The sequence below is a fragment of the Gorilla gorilla genome, chromosome 12, assembly GCF_029281585.2.
Source record: "Gorilla gorilla gorilla isolate KB3781 chromosome 12, NHGRI_mGorGor1-v2.1_pri, whole genome shotgun sequence".
Taxonomy (NCBI): Eukaryota; Metazoa; Chordata; class Mammalia; order Primates; family Hominidae; genus Gorilla; species Gorilla gorilla.
In genome coordinates this window covers 81,300,505-81,322,170 of record NC_073236.2, presented here as the reverse complement: position 1 = coordinate 81,322,170, position 21,666 = coordinate 81,300,505, and the positions used below count along the sequence as shown (strand labels likewise).

The window sequence follows — 21,666 nt, the reverse complement described above, 5'->3', positions numbered from 1 at the left end:
GTTATATTACCTCATGCTGATATTTAAAATAATTCATTTGTGTTTCATATTAGTTTTTGAATCATCTAACATATGTACATTGTTAAAGGCTTAAACATTATAGGAGAGAATGAAATTAAAAGTTAACATAACATCTAGCTCCCTGAGCTCTTCTTCCTTAAACCTTCTAGTCTCACTTCACTGAAAGAAATACTGCCAACATTTCTTATGTAGACTTTGGGAAATGTTTAATGTATATTTAAGATATTTATACACATATAGTACGGTCCTAACTTAGGATTGAAAAGCACTTGGCGTTTGTTCTTTGAAATTCCCTGCATATATTTCTTCTTTAAAAATACTTATGTTATTGGATAAGAAATAACGAATCCCAACTTTTCCTCCTGAACAGACCTGAGACAGAGATCCTAAGTAGCTGAATTTCATCTTGTAATACTAATCCCATTTTACTGAATTGTGTTTCAGAGAAGTGTGTCACTTGTCCATGCTCATATAATTAACAAATGACACAAGTGAGATTCAAAACCATGCTCACATTATACTGGACTCTACTGTCTTCCAAATATTCTTGCCTCTTAATGATAAACAACTATATTATTTCTTCATGAATTTTTAAAAAATGTTATTTTTCCCAGCTTTTGCAAATGCCTGTTAATAACAGAGGTGTCACCTTTGAAATATTATGCTCTTTATGGCAATGAAAATAACTGCAAGCTTAATTTTTTAATTTAAAAATTTTTATGTTTCCATAAATGCAGAACATTTTGCAATTCAGAGTCCTGGATCTGATTATTTCGAAAAAATGTACTGGGGCTGTTTTCCTGAAGGATACTTTACTTTTTCATGTGGTCTTTGGTTGCCAAAGTAGGTTGACAGATTCCCTCTCGTACCTTCCTATAAGAACAGCAGCAGGTGGTGGTCTTGGAAAGAGGGGATGCATATTTTTAAGCATTTTTTAAAGCCAAGTATTCTGGCAAATAATTTCTCTCTTGGCTGAATACTTGAGCCCCAGCTTTGATATGTTTGTTCTCTCTAAAAAAAAAAAACAAAAAAAAACAACAACAACAAAGCACACACACACACAAAAACCAGTATCCTCTAATTCTTCTATTTAAGGCTGGAAAATAGAATAGAACCTTAGTATCCTTCAATAAGAATTCTGTAATTTTCATTGCAGGTAGAGAAAAGATGGAAGGGAGTATAGCTCTTCAGAATTTGTCCTTATATGTTCTAATCTGTAGATGATGGGAATCTACAAAGCCCATCATCAGTAAATGATTATTTATTTTTGAATAAGCTGTGTTGCCAGACATAACTTTTTTTTACTATCTGGGTTTCTTTTTTTTCACAATAAAATTTTATATTCATCCACAAAAAAACATCTTGCAACCTTTGGAAATTGTAGAAAGAAAACAGTGGGGAGCATATCCTTGTGGAGCGTCTCTGGTTGTAACTGGTGATTAGTATTTTGGTCTTTTGACTTCAACCCCATCAGCTTCCATCTTCTTCCTCTTCTCAATGATTGCACTAATCATCCACTGGCAATCAAGCTCTGCTTTGTCATTGGTTTCCTTGAAGCGTCTGGTTTTCCGCCCTTCAGACATTTTGATACCATACTGGAATGCAGCCTTGGGCAAAGCCTCTTTGTTGTTCATATACTCGCTGTAGTCTTCCTGGGTATCAAAGTCCCAACGGCTTAAGGTCCCCTTCTTGTTACCCTGGTCCATTTTGCTATAATCCACCTCCTCATCACTATCCACAGCCATGTCATCCATCGTGGCTGGATAGCACTCTGCATAACTGTTGGACATGCCAAAGAAATCTCTCAGCTGCTTTTTGTCTTCTGCAATTTTCAGTGATTCTGTGCCTTCCCAGCCAGCAGACCCAGCAAACTTTTCATTGATGGACTTGATCAACTCCTTGGCCGACCCAGGTCCTTTGTCAACGTCCATGGACTTATCATGTACTTTTGGCTTCTCAAAGTAGCTGTGTCTCTTCTTTTCCTCTTCTCTCTCTCGGTCCTGCTCTCACTCTCGTTCCCGATCTCGTTCTCGTTCCCGATCTCGTTCTTGCTCCCGATCTCGTTCTCGCTCTCGCTGTCGGTCACGGTCTCTGTCTCCTGATCACGCTCCCGTTCCCGATATCTCTCCCGCTCCTTGTCCCAAGGTGTCTTGATTGTGGAGGGTGTGTAATCCCCAATGTCTTCGAAAATACTCCTGTCAGCCTCAGGAGGTTTCTTGTCTTCCAGCTTCCCTTTATCCTTCTTCTTAAGCTTCTTGTTACGGGTTCCCTGCCTCAGGTATGAAAGCAACTGGGTAAGCTTGCTAATGACAATATCATTTGTGGTCAGTATGGTCTGGGCCTCCATGGTGGGGCAATCAACCTTGCTGTGGATAAGAGTGGTGGGGATATCTGTGTCAGCTTACTCATCATCCAGGCCTACCACATAGGCCATGCGGCCCGTCAGGAACAACTCATTCCGCTTATATGCTTGCTCTTAAAAAGCACTCGGTAAACATTGCAGCCCAGACGTGTTTTAAATTCAGTTTTATTTTCAGGATCCTCATCTTTCTTGGTTTCTTTCTGGGGCTTTTCCATCAGTTCCTCTTCCTCTTTCTCTTTGCTGGCAATCTCAGCTCGTACCTTTTGAAGCAGAGCAAAATCCAAGCCTTTCACCAAATGGGTGTGTTCCGTGTCACCACCCAAGAATTTGGACTCCTGGATCAACTGTCTTCTCTTCTCTGCAGCTGATTTGTCCGCCTTAGCAGTGGGGCCAACAGCCCTGTAGTTAGCTGTGGTGTTGATAAGCTCGGTTTCTTCATAATCTTTGTTCACTCCATCTCTCCGTTCCTTGGCACGACCCCGGTACTTCTCTGCTAGCTCTCTCTCTCTCTCAATTTCTTGTTGGCGTAGCTTAGCATAATAACTTTTCTTTTTCCTCCTTCGTGCAGCTGGGTCTTCATCCTCATTGTACTCCCTTGGCATCTCATGGTGACGTGACTTAGAAGGTGGTGCAGAGGTAGGTGCAGCCCTGGGGGTCATGAGAAGTTTCCTGAAGTCTTCATTGGTGAGTTTTGATTGGTGAAAGGAGTGAGGTTCATCCACATCGTGGCCATCAGGGGCCAAAGGGTTGGAGAACGGCTCACTATCTCGCTCCGGAATTTTGTTATCATTCTTCCGCTGTCATCAACAATCGAGTCTCCAACCTACTATCTGTGTTTCTTGTAGTTTTATTTTTATTTGTTTGTCTTTGGATAAGATGCTGAGATCCAGTTTTCTTTTGGAAACTTAGTTGTCTGCATGGTAAGGAAAATGTGCCTGTCTTAATAGTTAATGATTAAGCTATTAATCTGGGGATATAAAAAATAAAAACCAATAAAATGTCATCAGTGATGTGGGAGTGAAAATATCTGTTAGGTAATACAGAGATTGAACAATTTTAACTTTGTTTATTGGCCACACATTCCTTTCCTCCCTCTGACTTAGCTGATATGTTCCTTCCTTTATCTTCCCAATGAGTCAGCCACATTTATTAAGAGCCCACCATATTTTAAACGCAATGTATGTGCTGAGGGTAAATACAAAATAACTAGAAAATAAGGATAATTAGCTGGAGGAATTTATAATCTAGTTTCCTTTTTTTCCCCTTTGCTTTTCCCACTCAACCTCTTTCTTTGTTTTATTCCATTTAATTTTTCATTCCTGGGGTCTGCAAGCATTCTATATGACTGCCACATTCCCCTTTTTCTTTTATGTGCTCTTTATTTCATTCAGGAATACTGTTCAGGAATTTTCATTTGTAACTTTTTTTTAACATATGCCAGTGCTATATGACTATGCCAAATAAGTAAGATTATAAATATTTTAAGACAATTTTATAGGTGTTCATAACACTATAGGTATATGTAAAGATGTGTAAAAATTATATATGTATAAAATCCTGAAGGGCTATGGATAGCTATGTGTTTCAATAATTGAAATAAACATTTATATATACTCTATGTTAAAATGACCAAATTAAGTGGTATTACTGATTAAACATATGTAGTTGTTAATATATATTTATCCTTAGCCATTTTGATTATAGTTAATTTTAGGGACTAATTACAATAACGTTTGACAGCTTTAATTAGACCCCATCCAAAAGTGCTGGGTCAACATGGATAAATAATTCTGAAAATACTCTTGATACACTTACAAACCTATAGGAATTACTGCTAAGACTTTGTCTACACTTAGCATTTCAGTATCCTATTTTCATTTTTACCACTAAAATTCCTTAAATCTGTTTTTGGTGGTTGAGGGAAAAACTAATGTTAAGTAAAATAATATATCGTTTGCAAATATTTTGAGCAGCTAATTAACAATGTTCTAGATACACCCAAACCAACGAATAAAAAATTCTCTTTCTCACTTTCTTTCTCTTATCTTTTTTTAAAATTCATTTTTTTAAATTTTATTTTTCCATAAGTTATTGTTATTAGGGTACAGGTTGTATTTGTTTACATGAGTAAGTTCTTTAGTGGTGATTGGTGAGCTCCTGGTGCACCAAGCACCCAAGCAGTATACACTGCACCCACTGCACCATATATAGTCTTTTATCCCTTGCCTCCCTCCCACTCTTCCCCCTAAGTCCCCAAAGTCCATTGTATCATTCCTTTTTTTTTTTTTTTTTGAGACGGAGTCTTGCTTTGTCGCCCAGGCTGGAGTGCAGTGGTGCGATCTCAGCTCACTGCAAGCTCCGCCTCCCAGGTTCATACATTCTCAATGCCTCAGCCTCCCGAATAGCTGGGACTACAGGTGCCTGCCACCATGCCCGACTAAGTTTTGTATTTTTAATAGAGACGGGTTATCACCATGTTGGCCAGGCTGGTCTTGAACTCTTGATCTCAAATGATGCACCCACCTCGGGGTCCCAAAATGCTGGGATTACAGGTGTGAGCCACCGTGCCGGCCCATTGTATCATTCTTATGCGTTTGTGTCATTGTATCTTAGCTTCCACATATCAGTGAGAACATACCATGTTTGGTTTTCCATTCCTGAGTTACTTCACTTAGAATAATAGTCTCCAGTCTCATCCAGGTCATTGCAAATGCTGTTAATTCATTCCTTTTTATGGCTGAGTAGTATTCTATTGTGTATGTGTGTATATATGTATGTGTGTGTGTGTGTGTGTGTATATATATATCACAGTTTCTTTATCCACTTGTTGATTGATGGACATTTGGGTTGGTTCCATGATTTTGCAGTTGTGAATTGTGCTGTTATAAACATGTGTGTAAGTATCTTTTTTGAATAATGACTTCTTTTCCTCTGGGTAGATAACCAGTAGTATGATTGCTGAATCAAATAGTAGTTCTACTTTTAGTCTCTTATATTCTCAGTGGAGAAGAAGCAGAAAGGATTGAAGGGTTGGGATGACGACTTTATAAACCGATAGATTCTCAAAATGCCTCCCCTTATGCATCTATACTATCTATTCAACTCAACTTACTTATATGGCATTGTGTTAGGTCATGATGGAAGAGAGGCATTGGTCAAAAAATAAAATTAATTGAAATGTAATCAAATTTGCAACTTTACTATGGTTAAACATAAAATATAATAATTATAAAGTTATTAAAAATGAACATTCTAGATATCAGAAGACATTTGTTTAGAAATACATATTAACTAATAAATGCTATACAATACCTCCTGCTTCGTGCAAAAGTCTACGCCATCTACCTATCAGATGAGTAGCCGTACAGTTAAAATATTCTCAACCTAATCTTAAAAGGATAATGCTTAACATTAGAAAAAATCTTGAAATTGTCAAACATTAGAGGAGGGGGAAAGTGTTACACAATTTGCATTATAATTTAAAATAGAGGAAGACTTTTTTAATTTGAAAAAGAAAATATAAATTAATTTATTTTGAATATGGTTATGTTCTTCAAGTAAGCTGAAAAACAAAAACAAAGAGACAAAGCCCTAAAGCCATGAAAAGGCCCTCTTCTCATGGTGACCTTGACAAAGCAATGCTGTCTCCCAATAGTCAACAAAGGGCATAGGGAATGTCTGCGTCAGGGTTAACCTGGGTGGACAAGGCAAGGTGTTTCTTGATGGTTTCTGAATGGAAGGTGATTTTGACGAATATTCTGTTTGGTTAACCTGATCAAAACAACAACGTGGGACTCACATTTAACAAGTTGATAAGAATAAGTTAATGTGTTGGAGCCAGCATTTGTGACACTGAAATGAAAGTGTTTGGAGAGGAGGAAATTAGAGCCATGATTAGCTAGCAAAACAAGACCAAAATAGACTATCCTGATATTGGATATATTTTTTCTCGAAAAAGTATCTTTTTATTACAAAGTAATAAATACTCCATGCAAAAAATTTTTAATGATACAGGAGTAGTGACCTCCCTCTCAAAGGCAATCACTCTATTTTGGTATACATCATTTCAGATGTGAAAACGTATCTACAAGGTCAGAAGTATATATATATACACATACATATACGCACATATACATACATATACTTTTCATATAAATAACAGTGTATTTCTATGTTTTCATATTTCTCTATATATTTATATATACATTTATATATGCATTCATGTGAATGTATATGTAAATAAATCTGAAAGTATATATAAACAAATGTATAAATATATTCATATATAGTATAGTGTCTAAATCAGTTTCATCTTAAAAATAGTTGTATGTATTCCATTGTCTAAATGCATCATAATTAAATTAGCCAACCGGATGTAATTTTAACTAAGTTTACATTGACTCTATTAAAAATGTGTTTTTATTAGCTTTGTCTGAATTATGATTTTGGTGATCTATGACCTCTATGTCTCCATTACCCTGATTAACTAAAAATGGACTGCATATTATTAGAAAATGTCATAGGAGGCAGCATTTAAAATTAACTTTTAAGGTAAACTAAAAATCAAAAGACCTGGATTTTATTTCTAGCTTCAAGACTTAGATAACTTTTAAGGTAAACTAAAAATCAAAAGACCTGGATTTTATTTCTAGCTTCAAGACTTAGATATTATGTAAATTAATTAAAACAATTTCAACAGTAGCAAACATATGGCAGATCTGGGGTTACGAATTTATTCTACAGGATTGTTTTAAATTTTTAAAGGAATACAGAGACATGTTGGTTGACAGCAACTCTCACAAAACTTTTCTAGGAAGTAGAATTAAGGCTCCAGCCAGAGTGACCATGAGTTTAAACCAGAGAAACATTTTTAATGTTATATACCTTTATATTAATGGAAAAAAGGAAGAAAATTATCTTATGAGAAGGTTAATAATTTTCATTTTTATTTTTCTCATTTACATTTTTTTTTCATGTTGGGCCATGCACTAAACTAAACTGTGATTCAAGGCTTGGTATATCCTGTAACTACACAGCAATTTCCAAAACTTACTTCCTTTTTTTTTTTTTTTTGAGACAAGACTCTTGCTCTGTCACCCAGGCTGGCATGATCTCGGCTTACTGCAATCTTTGCCTCCCAGGTTCAAGTGATTCTCCTGCCTCAGCCTTCCGAGTAGGTGGGATTACAGGTGCCCACCACCACACCCGGCTCATTTTTGTATTTTTAGTAGAGGCAGGGTTTCACCATGTTGGCTAGGCTGGTCTCAAATTCTTGACCTCAAGTGATCCACCCACCTTGGCCTCCCAAAGTGCTGGGATTACAGGTGTAAGCCATCTTGCCCAGCCAACTTACTTCCCTTTTAAAGCATCTTCAGCATTTTTTATTCCTTTAGATTCCTTCTCTTATTGTGTATTTTTGTTAGTGTTAAGCTTTCTTATATTAATTTCGTTTCCACAGTTCAATGAATTCTGAAACATAGGTTACTTCTGGATACCCTGTCCATGGTTACAGTTTTGGATTCCATTTGTTTTTCTCTAGATGACGTTGAGGGATAGGTAGCCCAGTAAGCTTTTCATATTCTGGCATTGCTTTCACTGTAGAGATTACTATCACATTTAATTTGATAACTTTTAAATAGTTTTTATCACCTGCTATATCCTTCTCTAGCTTTCTTTATATAGTATTACAAGCATTAATATATTAATATGTATATCCTATGCATCTACCTTCATGCAAGTGTTATATGTATGTGTTTGTGTGTGCATGTATATATATACACACCTATACATATATATAATACGTGAATTATAAATGTATGCATAGATAGATGTGATTCAGTTTCACTTTCTTTGTTGTGGATGACATAATTGTGTGCTCTCCTGTGGCGATATTCAAGTTCTGGTTTCATTTAGAGGATTAGGGTTGTTTTCTTTTTTTTGTTGGTATATATTTAGGCCCTTTCCCCACTGGCAAATTACATAAGCTCAAGTTCTATAGGCAAACCAGTTTCAAGAGAACTGGGGATACTTTGTACATTTTAAATTATGTGTTTAGAGCTTAAAAACGGGGCATAATAATTTCTAAAGTATCCCTTTTTTGTATGCTTTGATAAGTACCATGCATAATATTGGATTTTATATACATTTTAAGGCTCTGATTCATAATGTAGATTGCAATTTAATAGAAAATTTAATTTTGTTAGAAGATATACTAAATATTTGATAGATGTCCTGAAGACAAATGTTGTGTGCTAAAAAGAGAGTCATAGTTTAGCAAAGATTAAGACAGAGCTGAATTCCCTGCCTATTAGTTGTGAGCTGAGCGGATTACAGGGGAGTATCCATTCCTTCAGGGAAGTCTAACTGGTACGATGTAATTTACTTTGGATTTTCAATATCTTTTGCTTACTTCATCTCCTAAAAGGATAACTTTGAAAGTAAATTGCAAAAGCGACCATATTAGACCCTTCTGATGAAGAATTAGAAAAACAGATCAATATTAGGTGAAGTGTGTATTTTTCTAAATCAGTATTAGCATGGCAACCAAGAAGTGATTTATATGCTTAAAATACAAATTAATCATCAATAGAGTTCTTACATCATTATTTACAGTTAAAATATTCAGGAGTCATAATTTAGAAAAAAGGTATTTTAAGCTCCCTGTGACCTGATGATCACAATATTTGGCCATTTAGCATTGCTCTTGCAAGGTGGTGTCCTGCATGTAAAATCATATGCACATGCAAATGTTTAGATTTTACAAATTGTAATAAATCCTGTAATTATGAGGCATAGTTAATTAGCCTCCTGTGAACTGAAAGGCATTGTTAAGTACCCTAAGTGTCCTTCCAACATATGGGATGCACTGTATGTAGGGTGAAAGGATTCCTCCCCGCAATAATCTTTCAGTTCTTGTCCTTTCTCCTAGGTGACAATTCCATAATGTAAGCATCTATCTACTCAGAACTGAACTGAGACCTCCTATTCATTTTGCATAGGACACTGGACAGGCATTAAAATGGAAACAATATTTTTTCCCTCTTGATGCAGAGGAGATTTAAATTGGTACCCTGGAGGTAAAAAGGGCATAGCTCATCACCCAGTGCCCAGGCTGTAGGGGATTTTTTTTAAATAGTAAGTACAAGAACATGATTTTCCTTTCTCAATTTTTGGGAATACAGTCATTTAGAAAATATTTTATTAGTATAATTGCTTATATGAATCATAACCTTTCAAATACTCTAATTTTCATGGATCCATTTTAAACATTGGTTATTTAAGTTCTGAAAAAAAGTGTGAGTGTGTGTATGCGTGTATTTCTGGATTTATTGTAATACAGTCATGAACTTCCATATAAATAAAGTGAAGTAAAGATTTAGAGCATTCAAACCAAAGTTTTTATTACTTACATAAATACAAGTTTTTATTACTTACAAAAGTATTTGTATCTGTTATGGCTACAAGTTTCTATTTTATTTTTCTGTAGCCTCAGTTTTTGTTAGTTGCATTTTTTTATCTCATGAACTAAAAAATTCAATATTCATCTAATGCATGCACATTTGGAAGATTATTTTACAGAATCAGTCTGTAGCTACAGTTTCTGTGTCTATAGATGGACAAGTTGAACCAGACAGCCACTTCATGATTCTATGAAATTTGAAACTGAAACTTCCTGCCTTTTTAATGATCTGAGAATGTAGGCAAATTAAAATAATTTCTTTGAAATTAAATTGCATTTTCAGAAATAATTCTAAATATTATAACACCAGATCTTCCACTTCCTAATTCTCTGACATGTACCAGCACCACTGCCTACTGTAGATGTGTTCCTTCTGAACTTTGCTATACAGGGCTAAGACCAGCACTTAAATACTTACAAATTGAATTGCACTGTGTTAGAAACTGGCTTGATAAAATAAATTACTATATCTTGTAGGTTAAGATTTGAGTTCTGCAATTGTAGCTGTTACAAATTACCTGAAAACCTTTTTATATTGCATTTCTTATGGCTGTATTTTACAATTGCTCTAATAAAAAATTCTATACAAAAATTGTTTGATATTAATAGCAATCATTAACAACTTGATAGATTCTTGTTAAGTATATTTGCAATACATTTAATCTTATTAAACTCAGCCTTGAGTTGTTTCTTCCAAATATTATAGGTCTTTATGAAGCTAGCAATATAAAGAAGAGATTTCAACCATTTTCGGCCAAAAATTAGGTTTAGCTTAATGGATCAATTTTTTTCTTATTAAACTGCATCTGACCAGTGCCAAGTAATACATTCAGCATTGATCTTTGTCTCACCCTGCTGTAGCTTGCATTCTCTTTATGTACATGAAAAATAAGGTGCCAGGAATGAAAACAATGCCTGTATAATACAAATATAGAATTTTTCTCAGACTTCCATTCAGTTTATCATTTCACTTTGTTATTAATGCTTTGCCTGCTGCTTTTCAGAAATGTGTTTTTAAAAAGCACATTTATTTCCATAAAGAATGCTTTCTTCTGTTGTAATTATAAAAAACATACACCATATACTGGAGTACATCAATTGTTTCAGGGGCATGGACAAAATATATGAGCCCCATTCACATGTGCAAACAGACTGTTCTAAATATGGAGCCCTCCAGGGACTTGACCCAGTAACTCCAGGGATCTGAAGCCTACTGGTTAGAACTGGGGCTTGAATTTGAAGTTGTGTTTTTCTTTCTGTAAAAATAGAAAAAGAAATCAAAATGGAACCAGGTTTTAATAGATACAGAGTGTGCACTTGACAAATTTGAAGTGATGTCGGTGCTTCTGTGAACTTCTCAGTGTTTGTGACACCTATAGTCATAACAGTAGCCCCCAGACCTCTTCATACCACTCCTCTCCTGTCTTTTTTCCATCCTAATACATTCTGTATGCTTCTTGGGAGAATCATATATCATTGCCTCAACTTGGAACTTCCACTTTGCTTTAGAGTTTTATTGGCTCTTTATTGCCTTAAAAGTCAGAATTGAACCACCACACCTGGGCACTTAAGACTCTGGAGAATTGGGTTTTAACCCGACTTGTTGCCCTTGTCTTACACTTTACCTACACAAATCTTTGAATTACTGTGTTTCCAAATACACCTTGTGCATTTCTTTGCTCACACTTTTCCCCTTGTTAAAATGCCCTTTAATTCTCCCTTCCCCTTTTCCACCTGTCCAGTTTCTATCAGTCCTTCAAGTTCCAATTTCATATGTCACCATTGCTTCAAAATGTTAGCTCCTCACTCTGCACAAACTGGGTTTTAAATGAAAAAGTAAGCTTTTGAGTCTAACAAATTTGGTTGGAATACAAAACAGACAAGCTGCATGACCTTGGTCAATTTAGTTAACTCTAATTTAGTAACTTCATTTACTCCAACTTTGAAAGTGGAAATTTTAATATTAATTCTGTATTGTTGTGAGAATTAAATGTATTTATATAATAATCTTGGCAAATGGTTGGCATCTGATAAATAATAATAGTTTTCTTTCTTCTTCCCTGAGGTCCTGTAGTCTGGACCATTTATTTGGTACACACTGTTGACATGTTGCAATAATTTTTTTTATTTATCTGTAGTTACCATCTCATCAACTGATTTTTAAGGTTCCTTTTCCATGGTGATGGTGCCATATATTACTTTGTATCTGTCATAATGTAAAGCACAGATTCATACATACTAGACATGATTTGATTAACTTGTTATATTTTTTCTCAACAATAAAGAAAAATAGTATCTTTCTTCTCCATTGTCTTTCCACATATTGTCCCTTGTCAACATCAGGAGTCAGTCTCGGAATTCTTATAATTTGTTTTAGATTTTTCTTTTAATTAGTCTCTTTTAAAAAGGGAATGATACTTGATGGATGCCTAGAGCCCCTAAAGAGTGACAGCTAATATGAGACAAGGGCAAGTGTCTTTCCGTTTGAACCACATGGCTTCATTCTGTTTTACCAGCTGTGAAATGGTGATTTGATTTCAAGTCCTAGAAAAGGCATCTTGGATTGGAACATAGATGTAATGTGGGACACACTCTTGTCTCTCTGATTGGTGATGGGAGGTGATAATCCGTAGAAGGCTGTCTTGTATTTTCTGGGCTTGGAAACTGTGAGGTATGTAAAGCTATAACCTTTCCCATGATGAGATGGCAGTGCTTTGTATCAGCGGCTCAGGTACTCTCAAGAATATAGGAAATCGACTTGGGCAATTCTTTGTAACAGCTTCATGAGTTACAGCAGTTAAAAGTATGTTTTTTTGGGAAATATATGTCTTAAAGTTGGGCTTCTTAGTGGTTATAACTTATATAAATACCAGAGGCATACATCATTCATAATTCCATCCAAGGCAACCAAGGTGCGAACATGTTTTCTTTGTAGATACATGAATGCAAACATACCATAAATACATGTACACATGCATACCACTAGAGTAGCATCGAAAATGAAATATGCAGCCGGGCACGGTGGGTCACGCCTGTAATCCCAGCACTTTGGGAGGCTGAAGTGAGTGGATTACCTGAGGTCAGGAGTTCGAGACCAGCCTGGCTAACACAGTGAAATCCCGCCTCTATTAAAAATACAAAAAGTTAGCCAGGCGTGGTGGCGGACACCTGTAATCCCAGCTGCTCAGGAGGCTGAGGCAGGAGAATCCCTTGAACCCGAGAGGCAGAGGTTTCAGTGAGCCGAGATCATGCCACTGCACTCCAGCCTGGGCAACAGAAGCAAAACTGCATCTCAAAAAAGAAAGAAAGAAAGAAAGAAAGAAATGCACAACTCTATGTGTGTGAAATATCATCAAACTGCATGTTTAGCTAAAGGTTCCATCCTAAGTCTTTGAGTGATCAGTATAGTCCTAAAAGTGTCCTAAAATGAGTATATGTCATGGATTAAAAGCAAACCAAAACACACACAAAAAGGGTATGATTTTTGGAGTAATATATACCATAAAAAAACAATGTTTATATTGAATATGTATGAGTTTTGTCATAACTGCTCCTTAGTCTTTTCTAACTCCGAAATAAATTTTAATTTTTAAAAAGGAAAGTATATAAAACCTGCCTTTTTAAAATTTAAGAATAAAAGAAAAAAGTTAAACTATTACAATGCAATTCATATTTTTATACTACATTTTAGGTTTCAGTTTTGCAGTAAACACAAATGAGAAAAATGTTTTTAAGGCTAGTAAGGGAAAACATCTTATGTCTTCATGACATTTTGCCAGGGAAAAATTGTATACACTAAAATTTCAACTAACTGGCATTCAGTTAATTGGCATTCTTGATTAATTTTCATTAAAAGTAAAAATAACACCTGTATTTATTTTTAAAATTTAAATTGTACAGAAGGGACAAAAATGAAAAGTAAAAGTTTCTCTCCCCTCGCCACTGGAAATCACTTAGGTCATTTATTTTACCTGCCCTCTTTCTTTCCCTTCTGCGCTCCTGCCATCTCTCTCTTTTTCTGTCTCCCTCCCGTTTTGTTCTATTCAATTGTATTGTGAGGTGGTAAAAGTATTCTTTATTTTCTAACTTATCAATCTTAGGCTACTCATATGATGGCCTACTGTGAAGGGCACATCCATTTTACACCATCACTGCCTTCCATATCCTCCAACTTTTCTGCATTCTGATTTGTGTTAAGTTTTATAACATATACATTCTACTCTGTAGCCATAGTGAAGGCTTCCTCTACTTTTAAAAACCACAGGACAATTCTACACATTTTAACCCAGTAAAACAGTATTATGTTGTGTAAATGTTATTCAATGAAGAGCCAAGCATTTTGGTTGGACTTTGGCAATGTAAAGATAATACTATCTCACTAAACTTCCAACTGCTGCAAAAGGAATTCCAAACTTCCAGGTTCAGTGGAAATATATATTTAAAATTCAGAAGTCTTTTTTTTTAAATTTCCAGGATGAGTGTCTATTTATTTATTTATTTATTTTCAAAGGCAGCCTATTCTTTTTAATGGATACCAAATTCTTTCAAATTCTTTCTGAAGATACTAGTTATAATTTTAAAAGCTTTCCTTGCTGAATGATATCTTTTCAGCATTAACTCTTCTGTTCTATGAGTTCTTCTAGGCTCTTTTGTGCTCTTGGGGTGTCTCTCAAATATGATCTTGGAGCTGTGTTTTCTGTGTAGCTGTGTAGGTAAGCAGCAGCGGGTGGAGTGTTTGCCAGGTTTTTCTGGAGGAGGTGTGCGTGAGGAGCAGGCAGACACCCTGGGAACCCCCACAACTGGCGAATAAGAATATTTATTTTGGCCTTGGAGCACTACTTTAATCCTTGTGTGTTCTCCTCAGTTTCTGGGGTGAAAGTCTAATATTACATCAAGCTCCCCATGCTTCCCTCTCAGCCCCCAGTCCCTCACCAGGCTTACTTATCAGCCATATCATACACTTTCTTTCAAAAGCAATTCTTGGGGTTCTTTGTGGGGGAAACCTCAGAATTTTTAAACCTAGATATTGCTGTTATTCATTTTACACACTGAAGAGGGAGAGTCGAGAGAAAGATCTGTATGGTTCAGCTGCTCAGAATGTAATTCTTCAGTTTCCCTCTGCTGACAGCCCCACAGCCACTACTCCGAACTTGTTGACTCAACTTGAATTGATGTTTCCTCTGATGTTTTGGGTTGCAGTTTTCCCTCTAGTCTTCTCTCCTCTAATTTACTTCCACTGTCTTTGAATCAGTTTCCTCTGAATTTATGATTTTCTTCTGTGTTGCTTTCTTATTTGCCAGAACTCTTAAGAGGTTTTTTCTTTGGGGAAAAAAAAATCTCTCATTTCAGTGGGACTTGGAAGGGAAGGATAAGTGGAAATAAATGCTTGACTTGCTTTCTCAAGCTGGAATCAAGGTTAAGGGCTGATCTAACACAACTGTGCTTTAGAAGGATGACTGCCAGTAAATGGAGGGTAGTGAGAGGAGAAACTGAGGCTGGGAGACTGGTTAGGAGGGTGCAACACTAGTTTGTGTGCAAGATGATGAGAGTTCCCAGGACAGTTGCAGCAATAGAAAAAGATGAAACTATATTGGATAGTTTAAAAATTATTCTTTAACTTTAAGACCCGTAAGAAAGTAACCCTATGTACTAAAATAAAAAATTCCAGGGAATATCCTGGAAATAGTACACATGTCAAATCTTTATGTGTACTGTTCTGGACAATGAGCGATGATGTTTAATGATCATGAGGTAGTACAAAATCCTTAGGTATGAAAATAAGAATTTCTTGTGCTAATCAGACTGCATTTTGTTTTTCTCTCTCTTTTTTTTTTTTTTTTTGGAGACAGATTCTCACTCTGTCACTCAGGCTGGAATGCGGTGGCACGATCTTGGCTCACTACAACCTCCACCTCCCAGGTTCAAGTGATTCTCTTGCCTCAGCCTCCCAAGTAGCTGGGATTAAAGGCGCCTGCTATGATGCCAGGCTAATTTTTGTATTTTTCAGTAGAGATGGGGTTTCACCATGTTGGCCAGGCTGGCCTTGAACCTCAAGTGATCCTCCCACCTCAGCCTCCCAAAGTGCTGGGATTACAGGCGTGAGCCACTGCTCCTAGCCTCAGACTGCATTTTCTAGGACAGACATGAAGAACATTTTCTACCAGGCTAAAAGAATAAGATTTTAAAATAATGTTGTTTTCTAGTTGTACAGAAACTTCAATTAACCAGGCTTCAAGAATTCAGGGAACTTGCATCTGTTTTTTTGTTTGTTTGCTTATTTGTTATTTTGAAGTCAGAAAAAGGGTATTATGAAAATGCTACCTTTATTCAGTTATGTGACTAAAACTTATATTTGAGAGAATTAAGAATTACCTTGCTTTTAGGGCAAGCAAAGATAGATTAGCAAGATTGCAAGGCAACTGAACCTCATTTATTTTTTTCAGTACTGGTCTGTGTTTCTGCTTGTATTAGAATTAAAAAGAATCTGAACAAATGCTTAAAACAATTTCTCTAGTTTCTTTGATGGTGTTAGCAGATGCTTCATATTTTAATGGATTATATAAATTGTGAGCATTAGAAAAGCAGTGAAGAGGAATGGAACTAGATCACATTTAGTATGATTATCATTATACTCATCCAGTCAGAGGAAAAATAGACCAATCCTACATATTATGGGTCTACTAAAAATGCAACTTTGTCAAGGAAATTTTTTGTTTCCATAATGGTTCTGTAGTTACTTCATCACAATGTAAAATGGTGTGGGCACAGTTATTAACTATATTCCCAGTGAAGTATACATTTATTTCCTTTGCAGATGTGCACTTCATAATTTTTTCTGTTTATAATTTGTGTATTGCCACACAATTCCCTTTTCTCTTAATAACAAAATAAGCACAGGATGATTTATAAAACTTTTGAGCCTTTTTTCTTTCTTTTATTAGATCATTAAGAATATTCTAATAGACTCTTTTCTTCAGAGAAAATCTATTGCCATAGATTTCTGTGTGTTGTTAGGGAATGTTTTCTTTCATTTAGTCATCTCTTGTGGGTTTTTTTTTTCCTGCTTTTTGTGTTTATTTCAGTCAATAAATAGATGAAAAGAAAATGCTGCATAACAAAATGCAAAGTGTATTTTTGTTTGCTAGTTGATAAATTATTTAGGAAGATGTGGGGAATGAAAAAATTATAACCTGCATTTGCAAGACACTTTAAAAAACTTTCAAAAGCAGCACATGTATACGGTGTCCCATCCTGTCTTTAATGGTCCTGTGAGTTAGTGGGCTAGGTAGTGCTTTCCTAGGATGAGGATAAGAAAGCCCATTTGCAGAGAGTTTAAGTGACTAATCCAAAGACCTATAGCTGATTGTGGTGCAGGCAAGTCTTGATTCACATCTTCTAATCCTCCTTTTGGGAATTACCCTTGACTATGAATAAAGCACAATAGCAAGTCTATAACTGGTAATAAATGCACAAAGAAAGAAATAAACAAAGTATTTATTCTTTTCAGCAATCTTCCTAATTGATACTAAGTCGCAGTATCATTATATTGATTGTTTGTGCAGATATGTTGATTGACAATCTGCAGTGATTATTAAAGTGGCCAAAATAAACAGATTAATTACGTGTTATCCTTTGTGACACATGCAAACACATGGCCAACATTATGGAATGTAGAAACCACAGAAAGCCTCAGTGAGACTTTGTCCAACACCCTGCTTTTAAACATAAAGAGACCAAAGCTTGTAAAGGCCCAGTGTTCAGAACCACGGTCTTAGATTTATTAATAAAAATTTAGGTTTCCTTACTTGCTCCCAACCTAGGAGTCAGATCTTGTCCTTAGTCGTATCTTCTCCTTTACACACTAATTATTCCCCATATCATTAAAGAAGTGGAGCACTTGACATCCATTAATGAGATGGAAATGCAATAGGATTTCTGATCTTTTCTCCCCAAAAAGAAAAAAATGGCAAATTGGAAGGGAGTGTGTGGAAGAATAAAACAGAGATGTATTCTAGGCCCCTGTTACACAAAACGTAGTCCAGGAACCAGCAACAGCAGTATCACCAGCAGCTGGTGAGAAATGCAGAATCTCTGGCTCTAGCTCAGACCAGTCAGAATCTGCAAGATTCCTGTATGATTTGTATGCACATTAAAGTTGAGAAGCACTGCTCTACATCAACGGAGTAAGGAAAGTGAATTTTTTATTTGCTCTTCTCCCATCAATTCTTTTTTCTAATGCAAACATGTCTTTAGGTAACAAGTTGTCAAGACTTGGCTTTCTGAGAAAGTGGAAGTGGCTGTTTAGCTTCTACAAATTATTCTCTGAAACATTAGAACTCTTTACTTTATAAGAAATCTCTCCCTCAGAATTATAAAATGCTGTATTTCTCAAAATTGTTCTTTATGTGCCAGATGTCAGGAGTATATATAGTGCCATTTTATGAAAAAATGAATGAATATATTATATTACAGACACATTATTCATAATGCTAAGGATCTTCCTTTGTTTGGAATGCAGAGATTTTCGGTTTGGACTTCATGTTTGTATAAGGCTTATTCTTTCAAGTTCAACCTCAGTTTTTGAGATTTTAGTGTGAAAAACTCAAAAGTAAATCTATTTGATATCTAAAATTTTAGATACAAAGGAAGGCACCATGAAATCAATAATGTATTTGCATGGAAGCAAAGGACATCCCTTGACAAAACATTTACCTCAGTGAAATGCAGACCAGTGATATTGGACTTTAAAGCAAACATTAAGTTTACCCAGTATGTATGTAATATTTTCACAAAAGGCAGACTAACATGGTTCTCATTATTTAGAAATATATTTTTCAGAAGAGACAAAGCTAATGGAAGAATATTCTGATATTTTTGCGGGCCAGATTTTGTTGTTTTCTTGATTCATAACAAGGCTTTCTGGGTACAAGTCAGTCAGGTAAGGAAAGCAGAAATTGACCACTGTCTTAGAAGATGAATAAGATTTAAGTAAGTCAGGTGAGGATAGAGGTTTTGTGGGGCCTGATGCGTATATATTGTTGGGTGCCTTTTTAAGATAAATAGTGCAAATTATAAATACAAAATTAGATGCAGTCTTGTAAGAGGCTCATGCAAATGCTTTCTGGCATAACTGCCTCTGGGAAGGCATTCTAAGTGAATAGAATTGAATGCACAAAGGTGCAGCAGTCTAAATGAACTGGTGGAATGGAGGTATCCATATGAAAAACCAAAGAAGACTTTGTTCAATCCACTGTTGCTATTCCAGGCAGAGGTATTACCTAGAGGTAAATAAGGTATAAAATGGAGCTGGCTGTGGTGACTCTCTCCTGTAATTCCAGCAACTCAGGAGGCTGAGGCAGGAGGATCCCATAAATCCAAGAGTTTGAGGCTGCAGTGAGCTTTGTCACCCAACCTGGGTGACAGAGTAGGATCCCATCTCTAAAAAAAAAATTTTTTTTTTTTAAAGGAAGTATAGGCAGGGCACGTTGGCTCACGCCTATAATCCCAGAACTTTGGGAGGCCAAGGTGGGTGGATCATCTGAGGTCAGGAGTTCGAGACCAGCAGGCCCAACATGGTGAAATCCGATCTCTACTAAAAATACAAAAATTAGCCGGGTGTGGTGGCTCACGCCTGTACTCCCAGCTACTTGGGGGGCTGAGGCTTGAGAATTCCTTGAACTCAGGAGGTGGAGGTTGCAGTGAGATGAGATCATGCCACTGCACTCCAGCTTGGGCAAAAGAGTGAGACTTGGTCTCAAAAATAAAATAAAAATAAAAATAAAATAAAATAAAATAAAATAAAAGGTATAAAATGGAGAATCAGTCTCATTACCATCACTACTATGAAAGTCAAAACTTATCACCACATGCTTTACTCTAGCCCTACAAATTTTCCCCTGCCATCTGAGCCATTCTTAGACTAGAGGAAATGATGAATTGTTTGGCTTTTACCAAATGTTAGTAACTTCCAGGTGAAGGAAGCAGTTTAAAATTAAACCGTTGCTTTGAAAGTGAGGTGACAAATTTCCTGTAAGCATAATGTTTATTTTACCAACTTTTAAAAATAAAAGTGTTAAAAATGAAAGAAATGTTTTCAGTGGAAATAGAGAACAGTCTATGCGTTTACAGTAGTCCATGCTTCTTTAATAAACTTAACTTTAATGGATTAATTTTTCCCTGATACATATTCAGTAACATCATTTGTGAGTCAGTTTTCACAAATTCTAACTTAGTGAAAGGAATTTGAAACCTTTTGCTTCCCCCAACATTTTATAGTATTTCTCAGTTAACTTGAATGCTCACAAATTACATTCTATTCACTTAAATATTATATAGCACTTTGATGATAAGCAACTGAGCTTTAAAAAAAATAGTGATCCTAGAAAGGTTTGTGGATCTGTAGACTAAGGAAATAAATTAATGAATGTGTTTAGGATGTGCCAGGACAATAAGGTTCCCAACAATCCTTAGGTGAGAAAATTCTGTACTTTTAAATCCCAGAGGGCAAATCAGGTCTCTTTCATTCATCACAGTCTTGGGAGCTCCTAATTTTAAACTAGTGTGTAGGTGTCTCTCTGTTCACAATAGAACAAGAGAATCAATAAGAGATGGATAGTTTGGGAAGATTTCAAATGCTTCGGCACCTACTTTCATTACACACAAGGCACAGATGCATCAAGGTCAAGAGTTACTTGTAGACACTGTGATTTGGGTCCAAGAGAAGCCTTCTCTTGAGTGGCATTCTCTTGAAATGTATTTGCAAATACATAGCAATTTAGACTAACAAAGGCAATCCACTTTACTAATATATTTGCAGTGGCAGAAGAGATGCTCAAATTCAGGATTCAAAGGCAAAGGCAAAAGGAGAGCCTTGAATTTAAAAATCAAATCAAAACAAAACAAAACCGCACTCACCAACTTGTATGGTTCCTCCAGTCTTTTCTCCTCTTGGATTTTCATCATTCTAATACATTTACTGCTCTGTTTGGTTAAATCCCAAATTACCACTTCAATTTATCAGCTGGTCACGGTCTCATAGAACAGATCCTAATCCCAATGTCAGCACCACTCTACAAGGGCTGCTCCTGTGTTAAGTTTGTATGGAGTTGCCCTGGATACAGCTCCCTACCTAACTGTGGCCCTCACAGGGGGCGCTTCCAGCCCGCAGGCAATGCAAATTAGCACAGGAAATGTTACATTAATTTCTAGGCACTTCAAATAATAGTTAGAACGAATCCCTAACTAAATTGGTAGGGAGCAGTTAGGTTACTGTCTTTCCACTCCTGGGTAAGGTACCTCCCTGCTGATTGACAGGTCGTCCGCTTCTGAGCAGGGGAACAGGCTGAGAGTTTAAACTTCGCTCCCCCCAACACAGCTTTTACTTCAGCAAGTAAAAGCGTCACCATAGCGGCTTGAGTATATTTGCTCTTAACCTGCTCTATTTTATATAGACACGTATAAATGCATATATAAAAATATAATGTACTTACATGGTAAATATGTATATATGTAGATGCATACACACAGATACACATGTGTGTAAATACATATTTATGCATGCAGATATACATATACACACACATATATATACATCTATAAAATTTTAATGTGTCTGGGTTTAAGAGGGACTTGGTGGATAGCAGCCTTCTTAGGAACACCCTCTGCCTCTCCGAACCCTATCATCACATAATCATCCCTCTGGCTTCATGAAACAGACATCTGTGTTTACTGGAACTACCATGATATTTATTGAGAGGCAACAGAGTATAGTCCAGAGAGGCATTTCCTCCAGGCTAAGATAGTCAAAGATAAAATACCAGTTCTT

The 21,666-nt window shown here is 36.1% G+C and overlaps 1 pseudogene; it reads right to left on the bottom strand.

Moving 5' to 3' along the window:
- Positions 1–710: 710 nt before the first annotated feature.
- On the bottom strand, positions 711–21,247 carry LOC101148127 (protein Red-like; annotated as a pseudogene).
- Positions 21,248–21,666: the final 419 nt, after the last annotated feature.